Source organism: Myotis brandtii, unplaced genomic scaffold (genome assembly GCF_000412655.1).
Source record: "Myotis brandtii unplaced genomic scaffold, ASM41265v1 scaffold197, whole genome shotgun sequence".
Lineage (NCBI taxonomy): Eukaryota > Metazoa > Chordata > Mammalia > Chiroptera > Vespertilionidae > Myotis > Myotis brandtii.
Genome location: NW_005357346.1, coordinates 602,491 through 621,076, shown reverse-complemented (window position 1 = coordinate 621,076; position 18,586 = coordinate 602,491). Strand labels below are relative to the sequence as shown.

The following is an 18,586-nucleotide window of genomic DNA, read 5'->3' as shown; positions in this document are numbered from 1 at the left end:
CCTGCTAGTTAAAGATTGATCCTTTTAAATATGAAGTCAGATCCACGGGCTTCCTATTTTCACTCAACATAAAAACCAACACCTTCATAATTACCTCTATGAACTGGTCCTCTATGTCCTCTCTGACTTCATATCCTCTACTCTTTCCCCCTTGATCACTCGGCTCTAGCCACACTGGGCATGCCTTTACCTTAGGGACTTTTTCACTGTTCTCTTCCACTTCCCTTCTAGATGTCATGAGATCATATCTGAATAAAACCTATGGAAATCCTATTTAAAATCACAAACTCTCTTCTCCACAACAACCTGTCCCAACTTCCTGCCATGATGCTCTATTTTTCTAAGTTTTCCTTGGCAATGATCGCTTTCTAACATTATCTGCACTTTAGATGGTTTTCACGTTTATTGTCTCCTTTCCCACCAGAAGATAAGCACCATGCATTCAGGGATCTTGGTTTGTTCACTTGTGCATCTCAAACACTTTGATCTGTGCCTGGAACATTTATCTCCTGAATAGATAAATAAAAAGGTAGACCACTCTCTATGCCTTATTTGTTGATGACAAAAATGGAGTAACCCTAACAATGAATTAGATCTGTTTTAGTTTTATAAAGGGCTTTACAATTTGCTTTATTTTCCATTGGATGGAAATGTAAATATTTTTTGAAAATATAACTGATGCATGTTATATCTATTACTAATGGGAAAACATTAATAAACAAGCTTTAACATCTCATACACCCACACGTAACACGTCTACAGATTTCCAATTGTGCCTATGGATTCCAGCCCCTGCACACTTCTCTCATTTGTCCTTACTTGGGGCAGTCTAGGCAAATAGATTGGCTATATACTTGGCTGGTTCTAACTTGGAAATGCAGTTTATTTCTCCTCTAATTTTTACTCTAATAATTCCAACCTGCAAAATCTTTATGTAGGTTTTATATAACCTATACCTTGTAGTACCAATTTTTAACATTTTGCTAACCTTCCTTCCTTTCTCATGTATATGTTTTGGTTTTTTCCTGAACTTTTTGACACTATATTGCTGATATCATGACATTTCACCCATAAATACTGCATCAAGTATCACTTAAGAACACTGACATATTCCTAGATCACAATAAAAGGATCATATTCAAGAAATTTAACATGAATATGTTATTATCCAATATAGTCCATATTCAAATTTCCCACTAATGTTGTTTACAGTTTTGTTTTCTATACTTAAGATATAACTATGGACCACACATCATATTTCATTGCCATATCTCTACAATAGTTCCTTCTTTCTCTCTCCTTCTCCTCCTCCTTCTGCTTCTCCTCTTCCTCTTTTTTTGTCTGTCATGTCATTGAAAGTGTCCAGGCCAATAATCTCCTCTAGATCCAGGTTAAAGTTATTTAGCAAAACCTCTACCTTAAAGTGAGACTTTTGATGCGTGCTCTAATAGCTTTAAAAGAGGCAGTATGAAAAGTGGTCACAAGTCCAGTCCACGCAGCCAGACATACCTGAGTTCGAATCCAGCTCTGTCACTCACGTACTGTGAGAAATATTTAATCATTTTCCTGCCTCAGCTTCCCTATTTGTAAGATGGAGATGATCACACTACCCATTTCACGGACTGTTATATAGATTAAATAGGTTAGTATATGGGAAGCACTTAGACTAGTACCTGGCATGTGGCAGATGCTTTGTGTTAGCTCTATTTATAGTCTTAAAACAACCTTGACTAATTTCTATCTACTGTCTGAGATTGCGGGGGCAGGAAACACAGGACAGAAGCTTTATACCTTCCCTGAGTACAGAATAACTATCAAATGCCTGGCTTAGAATTTTAATTAAGTCCTATTGTTGCTTTTGGAAGTTCTGGGTGTTTTTACCTCATCAGCTTTTGACAAGTGGTATTTACTGGAGATTCCAAAGGAAGAGTAAGGAGGGCATCTCCCTACTCTTCACAAGGGAGGTTCAGAGAAGAGCTGTCTTTGCCTGACAGCCTCTAGAGGGCAGCAGAGGCACTAGCGGCTCTGGGCTCCTTTGGGAGTGTGAGTGATCCCTGCCTTAACATAAACAAGCTTTAACATCTCATACACAACCATAAACTGGGCAGGAGGTTGACTTTGCTCAGAATAAATAGGTGTGTGATTGTTTACTTGGGGACATGAAGCAAGTAACCACAAGTAATATCAACATACTGGTATATTATTTTGGGGTAAGAAAAAATAATATGTAACTGTTTTTGAAAAACTAAATATATCACAGTAATCACACACCCTCTCCACATCACGGTAACATGAAGCTCGCCAGATCTGGTTCCAGCAGTTTAATTCTTGGCGAGCAGCTGGGTGCTGAGATGACTTTGTGATATAACTGATAAAACTGTTGCCCTGGCAGCCCCCCTGGGAGGGAACGCCATCTCCTCCCAACAGAAGGGAGCGGCTCTGCGGCTGCCACCTCTGCTTGCAGCTGCCCAGCAGGTACGTGGACTTTTCTACGTGGTCTCCACTTGAAGGCCTTTTGGTAAACGTTTCTCTCAGAAGTCAAGTTTTCTCCTATAGCTTAACTGTACTGAAACAGAGGCCTCAAAAAAAGTTGCAAAGCACTCAGAAATAGATTAAACTACAAATGCATCATTTCTGGTAGTGCTGTGAGCACCTTCTCTACATTCTGGCTGGGAGGCACTGAGTAATGGGTAGGAGCATGGAATCTGAAAGTAGAGAACCCGGACTTGAATCCCAGCTCCACAACTACCCAGCTGTGTGATGGTGAACAAGCTACTGGTATGTCATCTCTCTGTGCCTCAAGTGTCCTCTTCTGTAAGATGGAGATAATGTAAGTACCCACCTCATAGGGCTCTTTGGAGAATTTAAGGAGTTCACATATGTTAAATTTGTAGAACAGTCCCTTACATTTAATAAGCATCACAGAAGTGTTACCTTTTATTATCTAGAATCACAGAATCTTCTGCAAGCACTCCAGCCCTTCCCTCCATCTCCCAGCCTCGACGGTTCCAATGGCACAGCAGAGACTAGGATTCAACGCACCTACTGAGCATCACCCTCACCAGGTATCTAAAAACAAAAAGAGCATTTTCCCCTTTATCCACAACTGACAGAAGACGGCTGTACAGCTCCCCCATCCTCACGCCTTCCCCTGTAAGTGCTCTCACTCTGTCCAGGCCCTTTCTCTACCTTTGCGTCACCTTTGGACCAGCAACGTTCTAGTGGATTCCTTGATGCAGGTGGGGTGACCAGTTGTTTCCCTCCTGTCACCTGCTCCAGCACAGCCATTCTTAACACAGATCACATCACTGATCACCTACCACTACGCACAGACATTGCCTCTTTCTACTCAGTGGAAAGGGATAGCCAAGAAGTGTTTGCACTCCCAGTTTTAAAACAGAAAAATAAAGAGAATTCGTTTAGAAAAAAAATAAAGTGAACCCCTTTAAAGTTTACAATAAGAATTTTTAAGTTGTTTCAGAAAACAGACAATGCTACACCAAATCCAAACCAAGAAAATCATGTTAGTGACCTGGTGAGGAAAAAAAAACTCTGTTTGAAAAACAGGAGATTAAGAGGACGATGATATGTAGAAAACCAGGTCAGCATTTTAAACTGACATTATCATCATGTGAACACGGGATCTGTGTGAATACGTCTTGTTATGAAAGACTCGTGGAACTCTTTTTTACATAGTTCTATGAGAACTGGGCAATTTCTGTTGGTTAGATGGTTTGGGAGTGGTACATTCTACAAAGCACACCAACTGTCCAATGTTTTAGTCCGTTCTGTGAGCTTACCTTGGGGACTTGGGTAGCTGAAGCTTAGTTTAACAAAGAATTAATGGATTGGTCCTCAGACTACTCTTGGCATTTTTAGAAACCAAATCAAGTTGAAATGGTTTGCGTTACACTTATGAGCCCTGAGTTCTTGGGCAAGACTCAGTGGCCTCAACTGCCACGTGGAGATAATTGTACCTACAAGCAGCAGAAAATGAGGTGTTTCTGTCCCACCTTCTTCAGTAAGCACCCGCTACTCCTCTTTCATAGAGTTCCCCCACACACACACACACATCCCAATATACTTTGCTACCCCTGTTGGTTGTTAATCAATGACTATACTCCTGGATGGAAGTCAAGCTCCCTTTCCTAGCCCACGGCCCAGAGTTGCCCTGTGGGGCAGATTGGAGGATTTGGCCTAAGATGCTCCCTTGCTTGGCTCACCTCCCTATCCCTGGCCTGCTTCCCCCACTCCATACTGGTCTCTCCTAGAGCCACCTCAGGGACAAAACCCTTGTATACGAACCTCATTTTAGTATCTTCTTCTGGGGACCTCTGAATTCACATTTTACCCCCACAAAGTTTTGAAAAGATGGACAAAGATAATGCATCTAACGCCCCTAGCACAATGTCTGGCATGGAGGAAGCGCCACAGGAGTGTTTGCTATTGTTCTTACCTGAGGTTGGACCTGCAGAGCCAGGGAGAACCAAGAGAAATATAATACAGGGACTTCACACAAACATAAAGCCACAAACACACAAACTCTTGAGACATGTTGAGGGAACTGAATAATCCACATAATTGCTTCCATTCGCATCACTGGTGGCACCCTTGGCCTTAATTACAAGGGAATAAATGCTTCCGGCTGAGTTGTAATGCAAAGAGGCTGCTACTGTGTGCTCCCGTGAGACCCACCACAGGCATTCAATTGAGTTAATAAGTATGGATACCGGGAGACTTAAATGTTCCCTCTCCCATCTGCTTTAAAAATATATATATACATATATGGAAACTCTTTGGTTCGTCCTTTAACCGGGTTTCATGGAGTAGTTCCAAGGTTGCTTGCTTAAAGGTGAGCAGCGGGAGTCTTAAGAACTTAATTTTAAGAAATTCAAACAGCAAAAAGTGCACTTTGTTCTTTGAGTTTCTTAAACCTGTATTTCCTATCCTTTCATAATAATTTGTCTTTTATGGATAAAATATACACAAATCACTGAGGGGGAAAAAAGGCACCTGAAATGACCTGGATGACCAGGTTCTCCTGTTTTTAAATGGTATACACAGAGCATATTATTAAGATTTCTATACAGTAGCATTTCTATCACAGCTCAGAAAGAGAATTTACCGTTTCTTTATTATTCAGTTCAAATATAAGGGCAAAGAAACTTACAGGATTTCTTTTTTTTTTTTTTTTCAGGTTTTCATTTATCAGCTCCTGGGGAAAAAAAAAGTGATATAGGCAAAATCCCTACATGATAAAACCCAAACCAAAGTAACAGTGGCTGGTGGGAACCTCTCAGTGAATTATTATGCTCCTACGTCCTGAAAAAAAAATTATTCTTCTCCGCTTCTCTCATCTGACCCCACTACAGACGGGCTTTTGTCCACTTCGCAGCACTTGTGCCATTAATGATCTCCTCCAGGACAAATGGGATGTTCTTTCTCCTACCCTTGTTCACTTTAATCTATGTGTTGCCTTTGTTCGACTCAACCTCTCTCTTCCTCCTCCTCCATAAGCCTTTCTTCTCCTAATTTTGTCTGATCCTTTAGTATTTCTTTTTCAATTGTATTATGTATTTTAAAAATAAAAATGAAAAACATAATTAGAGTTGGGGGGGGGGGAGCACCCAAATCCAAACACTATTATTTTATTGGATTTCCCTCCTCCCACCCAATTTTTTTTTCTTGCTGGTTTTTACATATTATAAATGGGACTCAGGATCCTTCTTTTTATATGAAATGTCTTGTTTTAATTATTCCACATGTTGCTCTATAATCTTCATAACCTCCATCCTTAATTCCTTTTAATAATCTCATCTTTCTTTTTTATTCTCTCCTTCTCAGTCTATTCTATTTCCCCGGGCAAATTCACTCCTTTCCCCTAACAAATCCACTGAAGAGCTGGAAACTATATCTCACATTCTCCTCTTATGTTCAAGTGCCCTTTTGTTCTAATGAATACTATTTTTTTTTAAATCAACAAAGCAAAATAAAATCCCGTGTCCCGCCAAAATGTTTATACCAAAATACTACTTACTCTGGAAGTTAATCTGACAATTTAGATCAAAGATGTATTCTTCTGAAATGTCTAAAACATATCTTTCCTCGAAATAATTCCCAAGATTTTTTTTCAGAGTTCCTGTAAAAGTAATAGGTAGATACAGGCACTTAATTAGTAGTTTTCAACAAGACTGATACTAGATTAGCATTTTCTAAATTCTGCTCCAAGTAAGACAAGTGAAATACAAAGATGCTCATTTGAAATACAAGTGATATTCTATTTCAAAAAAGGGAAAGATTTCCATGACCAAAAACCAAAATAGAATACAAGTTGGGAAACCTTAAATTTAAAAAATTTAAGAGATTTCTTTCATCTTTACTGTAAGAATTTCCAGAGCCTTGAATATATTAATCCCAGCACCTCTCAGAGTTGGTAGATGCTCAGTAAATACGTGCTTAATACATGAACACGCCTTGTGAAGCTCCAGGAAATAGTACTACATGTAACATTCCCCCCAAAGAAAAGCAATTTCTTTATTAGAGTTACTTAAACAACTATTTAAAAGATGTTTATTAGAACACTGTATAGACCAATTAAAAACTTCAAATGGTCCTGAAGTGGGGGTTGGTTAAATGAATTATATTCTGGTGCAATAGAAGACCATGGAGCCATGAAAAATGATGATATAGGTCAATGTTTAAAGATACTAAAAGATGCCAATGACATGTGGGAAAAAGTAGATGATAAAACAGCATGAAATTTTGTATGCTATCTATCTAAACAGATGTGTAGATATGTCACATAAAGTATATACAGGGTGGGGCAAAGGTAGATTTACAGTTGTGAGTATGTGAACCACAGTTTATTCTTGTATTATTATTTATTAATTATAGTATTATTTTCCACAAATGCAACCATAAACCTACTTTTGCCCCACCCTATATATTTGAAAAATGAATAATGGTGCAATTATATGTGATGTGATTTTCACTTTGTACTTTATTTTTTATTGTTTATATTAATGAATTATTCAACAATGTAAATAAAGATTTAATTTGACAAAGAAACTCATTTCAATATTATAAGAGAAAAAACAGACATCATTAGTATCTAACAATAAAGAACTAAAACAGATTATAGTATATCATAAAATATCACAATATGAAGTCATCAGAATGATGTAGAAACACATTTAATTTAATGGAAAGAGATTTACAACATATTTTTAAGTAGAAAAAGCAGGTTATAAAACAGCATGTATAATATAATTTTGTTATAAAATAGTTATATGTTCATAATGGTATAGAAGGATCTATAACAAAAATTTCACACTGTCAATCACTGGGTTAATAGGTGTTTTCTAAACTTCAGCAAGTTCCTACATTGCTTATAGAACAATAAAATCAGCAGACTTATCAATTTTTTCCATAGTTTGTTACCTTAGCAATCTGGGTAACATAAATCACTTAGGATCAAAGAAAAAATAGGATTCAATAACAGTACATGAGTAAATGCTTGCTTAAAATGGTAATGTTAATAACACTAGCAAAGATGCCTAATCTCTCTTCCAAAAATAATGAAATTGTGGTAAAAACAGAAATGATTTTTTTAAATGCCTTTAAAGAAATAATAGCTTTAGTTGCATGAGGCCTTCTACTTCTTGATTCCCTAGTAGTCTGATGTACTAAGTGGTGTGGACAAGCATTTATGTCTACGACCAAGAACTAAAGGAAATCAAGGTGTCTTGATTTTGAACATTTAGCATGAGGTTATTTAAAGACTCAACAATCTGCATTAAGAAATAATTCCAGTTAGTCTCTGTAATGCTATTGTAATGCCATTCTTAGCATTCATGTGTCTAAATTTCAGAAAATAATTTAATTTATGTAAAAGACAGTGGGATCCACAGAGTCACAATTTTTATTATGCCTAGAGCATTAAAAAGAGTACGACCTACAGCCTCCATCATTTAAAAAGAAACAGTATTCTAACCTTGAAAACGTCCTAATTTCAGATTTAAAAAAAATTCCCTTTAAGATTAGTCAGCTTAGCTTTCTATATATAAGTAATATATTGTTCGTGTTTGTCTCATTTTGCTGCCAACTGGTGAAAGTGTAGCAGGCACCAGAGTCGCTGAGATCTAGTAAAGAGCTCAGTGTAAGAAAGCACCCCAAGACAAACAGCCACTATGTGTATTTAGTCAACTATTCAGAAAGTTGTGAGAAAACACAGTCCAAAGGATTTCAAAGTTAGCTAGGTCTAGCATTATTCAGGGTGGGCAAAGGCAAGTTTTTGGTTGAAGTCAGTTTAAATAATAAAACAGTAAAACTAAAATGACCTTAATGATATTTTTCCCCCCGTTTCCCAAACCTTGGTCATTAATGTATTGTCCCCACATGTTTTGTCATGTTTGCATAACACCCCTGCTATTATTTATCGAACATCTTCCTGTTAGGTCTCTCTCCTAGGCAATACTGTCTATGAATCAGAGCTTTGATGGGCTACTCACGTAATCATTACCCATATAATCATCCAGCCATCCAAAAAGACCTTGCATATTTGTCATCTAGTCTAACATTCATTTCATGGAGCCCAGTGTAACAAGTAATGTGTTCAATTACCTAATGTGTTCAGGATCTTACTTGAAGAGGATGACAAAGCAATTGATGGATTTGAAAAACAATCGTAATGCAAAAGAGATCCTGTTCATGGCCTGTCTGCTTAATTAACTTTAAGTATATAACTTCAAAGATGCTGAAGTCACCTGTCCTTTCTATTGCAATTTCACTTACAAATATTTTTTTAATATGCTTTTACTGATTTTAGAGAGCTGAAGGGAAAGGGAGAGAGAAACGTTGATCAGTGCCTCGACTGCAAACCAGCAACCTTTTGGTGCACGGAAGGACACTCAACCAACTGAGCCACACTGACCAGGGCCTTTTTTTTTTTTTTTTACAATTCTCATATGACTCAATGCCGGAAGCCGGTCCATCCTTGCTGCTTGACACAGTCGCTGCAAGGAAGAAACATCTGCACAGCATATGTTTCAAGGGACCTGGCATATATAGCATATTGTTCTTAATATGTTTGCTCTCCTTAGTGCCATGTGTTTTAACCAAGGTCACCTCTCCGAGAAAGGTTGTTTCCCCAGGTGGGGATTTTTCCCGGAGGTTAGGGAGGGGATACAACCCCTTAACTAAGTGCCAGGCGGGTAGTTAAGCTACATAATCTTTACTCCCTGGAATGGAGATAAGAAACGCCCTAACCTTTGTAATAGAAATTGACAGGATTAAAATCGGCTGGTATAAATACAGATGTAACAAGACAATAAACATCAGATCCTGATCAGTTCCTAACCAGAACTCCGACCAGAACTTTGGCTGGAGATCCTGGCTAGAGGTCCTGACTAGGCTGCTGATCAACTGAAGGCTGTCTCCGTGTCATTCCTTCTTCGCAGACTCCATCCACACCTTTGGGGACCCCTGGACCTGCTGGGGTTGGACCCCAGCAACTCAACATTCTCTGCCTTGTGTTATCCATTCATCCAACAAATATTTATTGAACACCTACCTTGCTCCAGGCATTGCCTGGAGCAAAACAGCCTAGCCACCTTGTCTTCATGAGGAATCTTACATTCCAATACATTTTTTAAAAAAAATATGCTTTTATTGATTTTGGGGGAGAGGGATAGAATGAAATATCATTGATTGCCTGGCTCCTGCACGCCCCCTACTGGGGATCAAGTCCAAAACCTGGGCATGTGCCCTGATGGGGAATTGAACCAGTGACCTCTTGGTTCATGGGTCAATGCTCAACCACTGAACCACACTGGCCAGGCCATTCTAGTACATTTTTATAGCTTTCATGTTTCCTCTTCTAAATTCTAAATTCCTGGAGGACATAAAATGGTTCTAGTTTAACTTTGACTTCTCCTCCACAGCTTTGACCTGTGTGTACTTTTCAAAATAGTTCAAAATAATTGTTTAGGTCATGCCCTGGCTGGGTGGCTCTGTTGGTTGGAGCAAACTCCCATGCACAAAAAAAGATGGTAAGTTCGATTCCCAGTCAGGGCACATACCTAGGTTGTGGGTTTGATCCTTTTTTCTCTCTCTAAAAATCAATAAGAACATATCACTGGGTGAGGATTTAAAAAGTAACTGTTTTGAGTCTTAAATAAGCTGTATTTAAAGATAACATCTTGCATAAATTCATTTGTTATCAAGCAAAGTAACAAATTTTCTTTACTAGCTTAAGAAAAGATATTCTATTTACCTTAAATTTTAACTATTTCCCCCAAAAATTCAAACATTTCATGTTACTAATCTTTAACTCTTATTAGGAAAAAAACAACTAAACCAAATATCCTTTTTTAAGTGCTGCGATAATAGCTTACAGTTAGGTGCTGACAGGTGACCATTTTCAGCTTTCATATGGCTTCTTCTTCAAGTCACCGCTGTTGTCTTTTTCTCTCCTGTATGTTCTTTCTCTTTTAGAAAAGAAATAAACTATAGTGATATATTCAAACTTTATGTAAAGATTAAACCTATAAAACAGGTAGACTAAGGCTTTGCAGCTTTAAATATGATTTATTTTATTTATTTATGTATAATTATTTATATATTTATATATTCTCTCTATATAAAAGGCAAATATGCTAAGTGTCCATCTGACCGGTAGCTATGAAGCACACTGACCACCAGGGGGCAGACGTTCAACACAGGAGCTGCCGAGCTGCAGTGACTTGGCAGCAGCGGTTCTCAGGTGATGCACCCTGAAACCAGAAAGGAGGGAGCCCGATTCCTCGCAGGGCTGCACAATTCCACTTTCGGCCATGGGTTATGTTGTTTCTGGGGTACTGCTGGCCCCGAATCTGGTTTATTGCACACTTGCATTTGTGTTCCACACCCTGTATGACAGCAACTTTGCAGCATGCCCTCTCGCACTCCAGGACCTCTTGGGGGATGTTGGGAGAGCCAGTTTCAGCCCCATCCTCGCAGGCCAGGCCGAGGGACCCCACCTGCCAGAGGGATCCCGCTTACTCAGCCGATGCCCTTCGAGCCGCGGTGCCATCCCAGCTGCAGCCAGGGAGGGACCACCGGAGGTTGGCTCCAGGGCGTGTCCAGCCCATCTTGTCCAGTCCTGCCCCACCAGCTACCTTCTAATTAATTTCCTTTCAATGTGCACGAATTTGTGCACTGGCTCACTAGTTTATTTATAAACATACTTACTTATAAATATACTAGAGGCCTGGTGCACGGATTCATGGGGGGTCCCTTGGCCTGGCCTGTGGGGATCAGACCAAAACCTGCTCTCTGACAACCCCTGAGGGGTCTCGGATTGCAAGAGGGTGGTTCTCAGGTGACGCACTCTGGAATCGGGCTCCCTCCTCTCTGGTTCCAGGTGCATCACCTGAGAACCGCAGTTGCCAAGTCACCGCAGCTCAGAAGCTCCTGTGTTGAGCGTCTGCCCCCTGGTGGTCAGTGCACATCATAGCTACCAGTTGAAGGGTGGCTTAGGCTTTTATATATAGAGATTTCTTTATTTTAAAATATATTTTAATTGATCTTGGAGAGAGAGCAAAACATCTATGTGAGAAACACTGATTGGCTGCCTCCTGCACACCCTCTACTGGGGATTGAGCCTGCAACCTGGACATGTGCCCTGACGCAGAATGGAGCCAGCGACCTTTTGTTGTGTGGGATGAGGCTCAAACAACTGAGCCATACTGGTCAGGGCCATCTCTTCTTTTTATGGAACTCTTCTGCTTTCACATAAAACCAGAGAGGATTTTAGAGGGAGCATAAAACACCAAAAATCTGGCTCCAGGCAAGTTGCTCAAAGCCATCAGCCTTTGGTAACAAAATCAAATTCTGTGTCCATCCCCTCCTTCCAGCTGTTAGATACGCTGGCCTCCCCCAAATAAGAAACTTAGGCTGTTCTCAACAAGATAGAAATATGCACAAGTTCTAAACTTTGTTACATTTTAGTACCTCCTTTTGTGTGTTTTTTTCTTTTAATGGGGAAAAAGGTAGTAAGACTTTACAGAGATTTAAAAAAACAAAAACTTGTAAGTCCAGATGAGAACCAAGAATGTCAGTAATAGGGCCTGGTGTTTTTGATGCCTTTTTATTCCATTTTTAGTATCTAGTTAGAACTATTATATTTCCTGAATGCTGAGGACAAACCCAGTTTAAGCTCTGCTTCTTAATCGCTGTCTCCCTTTTCCCCCTCTCAATACAAGAGGATATGGCTGGTAGTTTAAGAAATGATAAAACTGACTCTCAAATAGCTCTGTATGTACTTTTCTCTGGCTTCAGTATTCCTCCCACTGATATAAATAGTTTCTCCTTCCATGGTAACTCTGCCTCTATAGGAAAATGCTGCAGTGCGGCTGTGAGGCTGGGTTAGGTCTGTAAATTATGCGTTAGGGATGCTCTTGCTGCTCTTCAGCTTGAAGCAGAGGTTTCTTTATGTCCAAGTGAACACCTTTGCTCGCTACTGAGACAGCAGAGCAGCACAGGACACCAGTCAGCATTGCAAGCCAACACCTATGATTCCATGATCAGGAAAATAACAATAATATACCTCCCCCAAAAGACCAACAAGAAAGTCTAGGAGCTACGTCAAACATTCCCAGTATAACATATCCTTAATATTAAAGTATCACCACGCATCAAAACTTTATCAGTTCTTTCAGAACTTCAGTCACTCAGAAAAGGTTTCAGAATCTAACACATAAATATAATTTCTTTGTGAGTCAATGCCACTGAATGGGCGGTAAGGGCAAGGGGTATACAAGGAAACACAGAGCCCAATGAGTGACCCTTGGCTATCTCAAAATATTACTGCTATTGCAGTAATCCCGAAGTGAGGCCATAAGGGCGGAGGGGCCTAGGAATGGAAATAAAGGGGGGTTAAATTGGAAACATAGAGGTGGAAGAAATAACAAGATCTTGTTTGAGGAATACTCACAGGATAAAAGGTGGGAGGACATGAATTGGAGGGATTGGAAGGAGGTGATGTCAGCTGTCACCATATTTTCTCATGGCTCATAGTTCCCCTTCTTCTTCCTCTTCATGCACTTTGATCCCCAAGTCCTGTTAATGAAAAGTTCTCAAATCCATATCCCTCCATCACCACTGTCACTGCCCTTATTCATGCCAGCCACATCCCTCCCCTGGACTGCCTATTGCATTAGACTCCATATTCCTCTCTCCCTGCACTCACCCTCCTGTAATTTATCCTACATTCAGCCATGAAAAGTGACCTTTCTAAAGCAACAACTGGATCACATCTGCCAAATTCCTTCTCTGGCTCCATGGTGCCCTAACCCTATGCACACAGCCTTACAGGACCCTTTATCATGGTACCACTCCTGCTGCTCCAGCCTCACCAGAGATCTCCCACCTAGGGCTATCGCTCAGGCCAAATAGGAAGGCAGCAAGGTGCAGTGGTCCAGGGGATGGATGCATAGCTACACAGTGGGCTTCAAGTCCACCCCGCACCGCTCACCTGAACAAGTTACCCAACTATGGTGATTCAGTGTCTTCATCTATCAAATGCTGTTAGGAGGATAAAGTGAGAATATAATTTAAAAGTGCACCTAGTGGTGCTTATTAAGTAAAAGAAAAGTAATTCTCTAGATTGTCAAGTTCTCTCCTATCCCAGTGTGCCGGAAGCCGGTCCATTCTTGCTGCTTGACACAGTCGCTGCAGGAAAGAAACATCTGCACAGCATATGTTTCAAGGGACCTGGCATATATAGCATATTGTTCTTAATATGTTTGCTCTCCTTAGCGCCATGTGTTTTAACCAAGGTCACCTCTCCGAGAAAGGTTGTTTCCCCAGGTGGGGATTTTTCCCTGAGGTTAGGGAGGTGATACAACCCCTTAACTAAGTACCAGGCGGGTAGTTAATCACTTTAACTACAAACAATCACGCTTAAGCTACATAATCTTTACTCCCTGGAATGGAGATAAGAGACGCCCTAACCTTTGCAATAGAAATTGACAGGATTAAAATCGACTGGTATAAATACAGATGTAACAAGACAATAAACATCAGATCCTGATCAGATCCTAACCAGAACTTGGCTGGAGATCCTAGCTAGAGGTCCTGACTAGGCTGCTGATCAACTGAAGGCTGTCTCCGTGTCATTCCTTCTTCGCCGACTCCGTCCACACCTTTGGGGACCCCTGGATCTGCTGGGGTTGGACCCCAGCACCAGTGAGTTTACATCTTCAGGTTCCTAAACCCATTGGGGGGGAGGGGCGGGTAGACTCTTTCTCAGGGTCAATCTTTAATCGTCCTTCTGGAAGGAGCTAAAATATCAGGTCTTCTGTGAAGCCTTTCTACCACACTTTGTTCGTTCCCCTAGTAAAACTTTTATGGTTATCATTTGTATTAGTTTCCTGTGGCTGCTGTGACAGATTACCACAGACTGGGTGGCTTAGAACAACAGAAAGGTATTCACTCATGGAGCTGGAAGCTAGAAGTCTGAAATCAGTATCCCTGGGCTGGACTCAAGGAGCTGGCAGGGCCACACTGATTCCAGAGGCTCTTCAGGGAAAACCTGTTCCTTGTCTCTGGTGGTCTCTGCATTGCTGGGTTTGTAGCAACACTGCTCTAATCTTGCCTCTCTGATAATATTGCTGCCCCCTTGTCTGACTGTCCAATCTCTTATACAGACTCTTGTGCTTGCATTGAGGGCCCAAGCTGATAATCCAGGACAGTCATGCCACCTCAAGGTCTTCAAATGAACACATCTAAGGTAACCATAGAAGGTAGCATTTATGGGTTCAGGGATTAGGAACCAATATCTTTAGATGCCATTATTCAGCCACTGCATAGCTCTTTGCATGTATATTGGTCTTTTCACCTTTGTCTGACAACGGTCTATCCCAGTGTAGACACATAATGCATAATCAATAACTGAAATGCACATAGAGGTATGCCAGTATAGGGTACCAGTCCACTGCCCATGTTCATCCGTATTCCATCTTAGCTAAGGCTTGATTTCCCTAGGCCAGAGCTATTTCCTTCACGTGCCAAGTTGTGATTGGAAGGAAATTTCCCTCACGAGTTCGATCAATTTCTAGGTTAGAGACATGAAGCAAAGGGGGTCTTCATCTTTGTATCGCTTCCTGTGAGCCACAGTGAGGCGAAGCAATGGAAAACTCCATTCCTTCCAAACCGTGGGCAGAGAACGTGGAAGAGATGGAGGGGCCCCGGCAGCTGGAAGGTGACTTTCACGGAATGTGAGAATTCCAAGTGAGAGTGACAAGCATGAGTTGCATTAAGAGTGCTGTCATCGCAATTTGCCCAGGCTGGGTTGTTGCCATTCCTTGACCATTCATTTTAAACAGTTTTCTTCGCAATTTAAGGGCCTAAATTCGTGGCTGTTGCTTGACTATTTTCCCATCTCAAGTCACTCTGCGTTCAGCACAGGCATGTTTCTGAAAGGAGACTGCTCCTTTCCCCGTGTCCTTAAATCAGTCACCTTCACCACAAGAACCAGTCTGCCTCAGCCACCACTTGCCTGGGAAGACAACTCAGTAGCTGCTAATGTTTTTCTCAATGAAAGAAAAAATTGCATACAATAAAAACGTAAACAATAGATTACTTTGCACAATTAATCCTTGCAACGGTAAATTGCTTACTGTTTATAACTGTGTGTTTACTTCCATGTCATCTTTTCTTCTTTGTACTGGTTAAAGCTCCCAGAAATCAGAGTTAAAAACTTACACAGCCTCAAAATTTATCCAAGGTTTGCCGATGTAGACATGTACTCAGAAACTTCTAGGGCTTGAGAAATTTCTTTCATTAACATATAATACCCATCTATCATAAAACACAATTGCCAAAATCAAACTTAGTGTGTCTGGCATAAAATTTATCTAACATAGTAGTCTGGCACCTGTCAGAGGCTTTTCTGACTCCTGTAGCCTGTCCAACTAGAGCTACTTAGCCCCTAAAAATACCTGGAACAACTCTCTCCATGTAGCTCGGCTCCAGTCATGTCTTTCATACCAATGGAACTTTTCACATGCTGTTCCCTCTGTTTGAATGCTTGTCCCTCCACCTCTTCTCTTGATTAAATTCCATTCATCCTTTGGATTTAGTCCAGGCATCCCTGTCTCCAAAAAGCTTCCCTAGACTAGGTTAGATCCCCCTAAGAACTTGAGACCACTGACTGTTGATATTTGTGTGATCATGTGATCAAAGTCTGCTTCCTCCACCAGAACGTACAGAGCTCTGCGCGGGCAGGGAATGAGCCAGCTTTTGTTACCATTCTATCACCAGCCCATCTCTCTGTTGCTGGAACACAGTAAGCATGTAATGAATATTTAAATGTTGAATGCACATGTGGTGGGCTCCCATGCTAGCTCTGCCTGCCACTGGGTTATTTAGGCAACTCATTTCACTTCACAGGCCCTGACTTTCCTCATTAGTAAGAAAATGCCTCTTACTGGTCCCAACATTCTAGGCTATTTATGGTTCCTGCCTTCAGCCTATAAGACTGATCGGGCTTCAGCTAGAAAGAAAGTCGACACTAGCTGTTATCTGCTTGCCATATATCTCCCCACGCGGAAAAGAAACCTTATGCCGAACAAGAAATTGGAATTACCCTTGAACACCTTTGCTTCTTTCCCTGATGCCACTGCCTCCTTCTGGCTTTCTTCGCCTCTCACTTAAAATACTGCAAATGCTCCCTTCACTGGTGGTCCTGTGTTCAGTCCTGTCCCCTTCCAATCTACCTGCAAGACTGCCAGTAGAGCTGAGCCTACAACACTGATTATAGCACCCCTCTGCTAGGACACTTCCAGGGACTCCCACACTATGTAGGGGACAAAACTTCCCGTTTCTGCCTCATCAGCTGTCCTCTCCTTGAGCACTTACACTCCGCTCAGAACCACTCAGGGGACCCAACTACACACTGTTCTTTGAGGTCCCTGTCTTTGCACGTGGTTCTCTCTGCCTGGAAAACTGTTCTCACCTCCTTTAAGCTCATCCATCCATCCTTTAGGCTCAGCTCAAACATCTCTTGAACGTGGCACCTTCCTCTGGCTGAGTGTGTCCCTCACTGCCTGAATTCCCACAGAACACTTTGTCCTAGCCGCCAGAACAACACGAAGTGAGCTGTGTTTGTTTGCACAGGGATAGCCGCGGTGAGTGTGGGCCTCAATTTCAGACTGACCTGAGGTTGAAACCAAATTCTGCAACTTACTTGTGTGGTCTTGGAAATGATTCTGAATCTTAGTTGCCTAATTTTGGAAATGGGAGCTATAACCCCTAACTCACTGTTGAAACCACAGATTAAATGAAATATTGTGATTAGTGCACTTAGTACAATGCCTGGCCCATAATTCTTGATAACTAATAGTAATTATTATTGGATTGTGAATGTGTTGAATGCAAAGAGCTACACTTTGTCCATCTTTCTATCTGGCACATAGTGGGTGCTCTCAGTGAACGGTTCTTAAAATGCACGAGTGAAATGGTATTTCTGATTTAGTTTTCTTTATGGGAAGGCTAGAGGCTTATTCACTTTAGGAATTTAAGTCAAATAGAGTCAAAAAGTCCACTGATCTCATGGCATATTCCAAATCACATCTTGCTACACTAGTCTTGACCTTACACGGGTAACACAGTTTGAGAACAAACCTGAGTATCAAGTATTAGTGTTTTCTGCTAAACTCTCCACGCTGTTAGTCTTAACTGTATGCACGCCAGTTTCTGCCTTTACATAATCCTATGTGCACACAGATGACATCCTTCTTATCTTAAAACACCCAACGGCACGCATGTGTACACAACTAATGCTAATAAGCACTGCTCTATGTGCTTAGGGTGTTGTAACTCCTCTAGGCGACTCATCACCTAGCTGACTTTTCTCAGATGACTGTTAAAACCACCGCAAACTCTAGCTGAGGGCTCTGGCCACAGCCTGGCATTGCCCCCAACAAGAGCCTTAAAGTCCTCTGCTTGTTCAAGGACTGCAGTCTCCTCCGTGGGCCTGCACACCCCACCCCACCCCCGCCCCCCCCCGCATTTCTCGCAGTGGTTCTCAACCTTCTGGACCTTTAAATACAGTTCCTCATGTTGTGGTGACCCCCAACCATAAAATTATTTTCGTTGCTACTTCATAACTGTAATGTTGCTACTGTTAGGAATCATAATGTAAATATCTGATATGCAGGTTGGTCTTAGGCGACCCCTGTGAAAGGGTCGTTCGACCGCCAAAGGGGTCGCGACCCACAGGTTGAGAACCGCTGTTAGGGCCTTGCAGCTAAACCCCCCTAGTGGGGCAGAGGGGAAACAGTTCACACCCTACACTCAGAGCGACTCTAGACGAATTAAAGCCTCACACGGTTAGAACCCTTTCACCCTCAGCACATCAACTTTCCCATTGTGATTTCTCCCCCGTGTTCCCCGGTGACTTCTTTAGGACATCAGAGCGCAAGGTGGGGAAACCTCGGTGCCCCCTTCCAATTACCAAGGGCGGGTGCTCCCAGGGGCCAGGCTGACTGTGCAGGGGAGGCCTCGGGCACCGGTCCCCGCAGGCAGGCGGCCATCCCCCCAAGGG

At 41.5% G+C, this 18,586-nt stretch overlaps 1 long non-coding RNA gene across 1 annotated transcript; it reads right to left on the bottom strand.

Annotated features, from left to right (window-relative positions):
- Positions 1 to 5,187: 5,187 nt before the first annotated feature.
- On the bottom strand, positions 5,188 to 18,580 carry LOC102261175. The gene is made up of 5 exons (XR_313532.2): positions 18,497 to 18,580; positions 12,974 to 13,098; positions 10,395 to 10,487; positions 6,038 to 6,139; positions 5,188 to 5,215 (listed from the first exon to the last, which is right to left on the bottom strand). It is a non-coding gene; the product is annotated as an uncharacterized LOC102261175 (long non-coding RNA).
- Between the last annotated feature and the right edge of the window lie 6 nt (positions 18,581 to 18,586).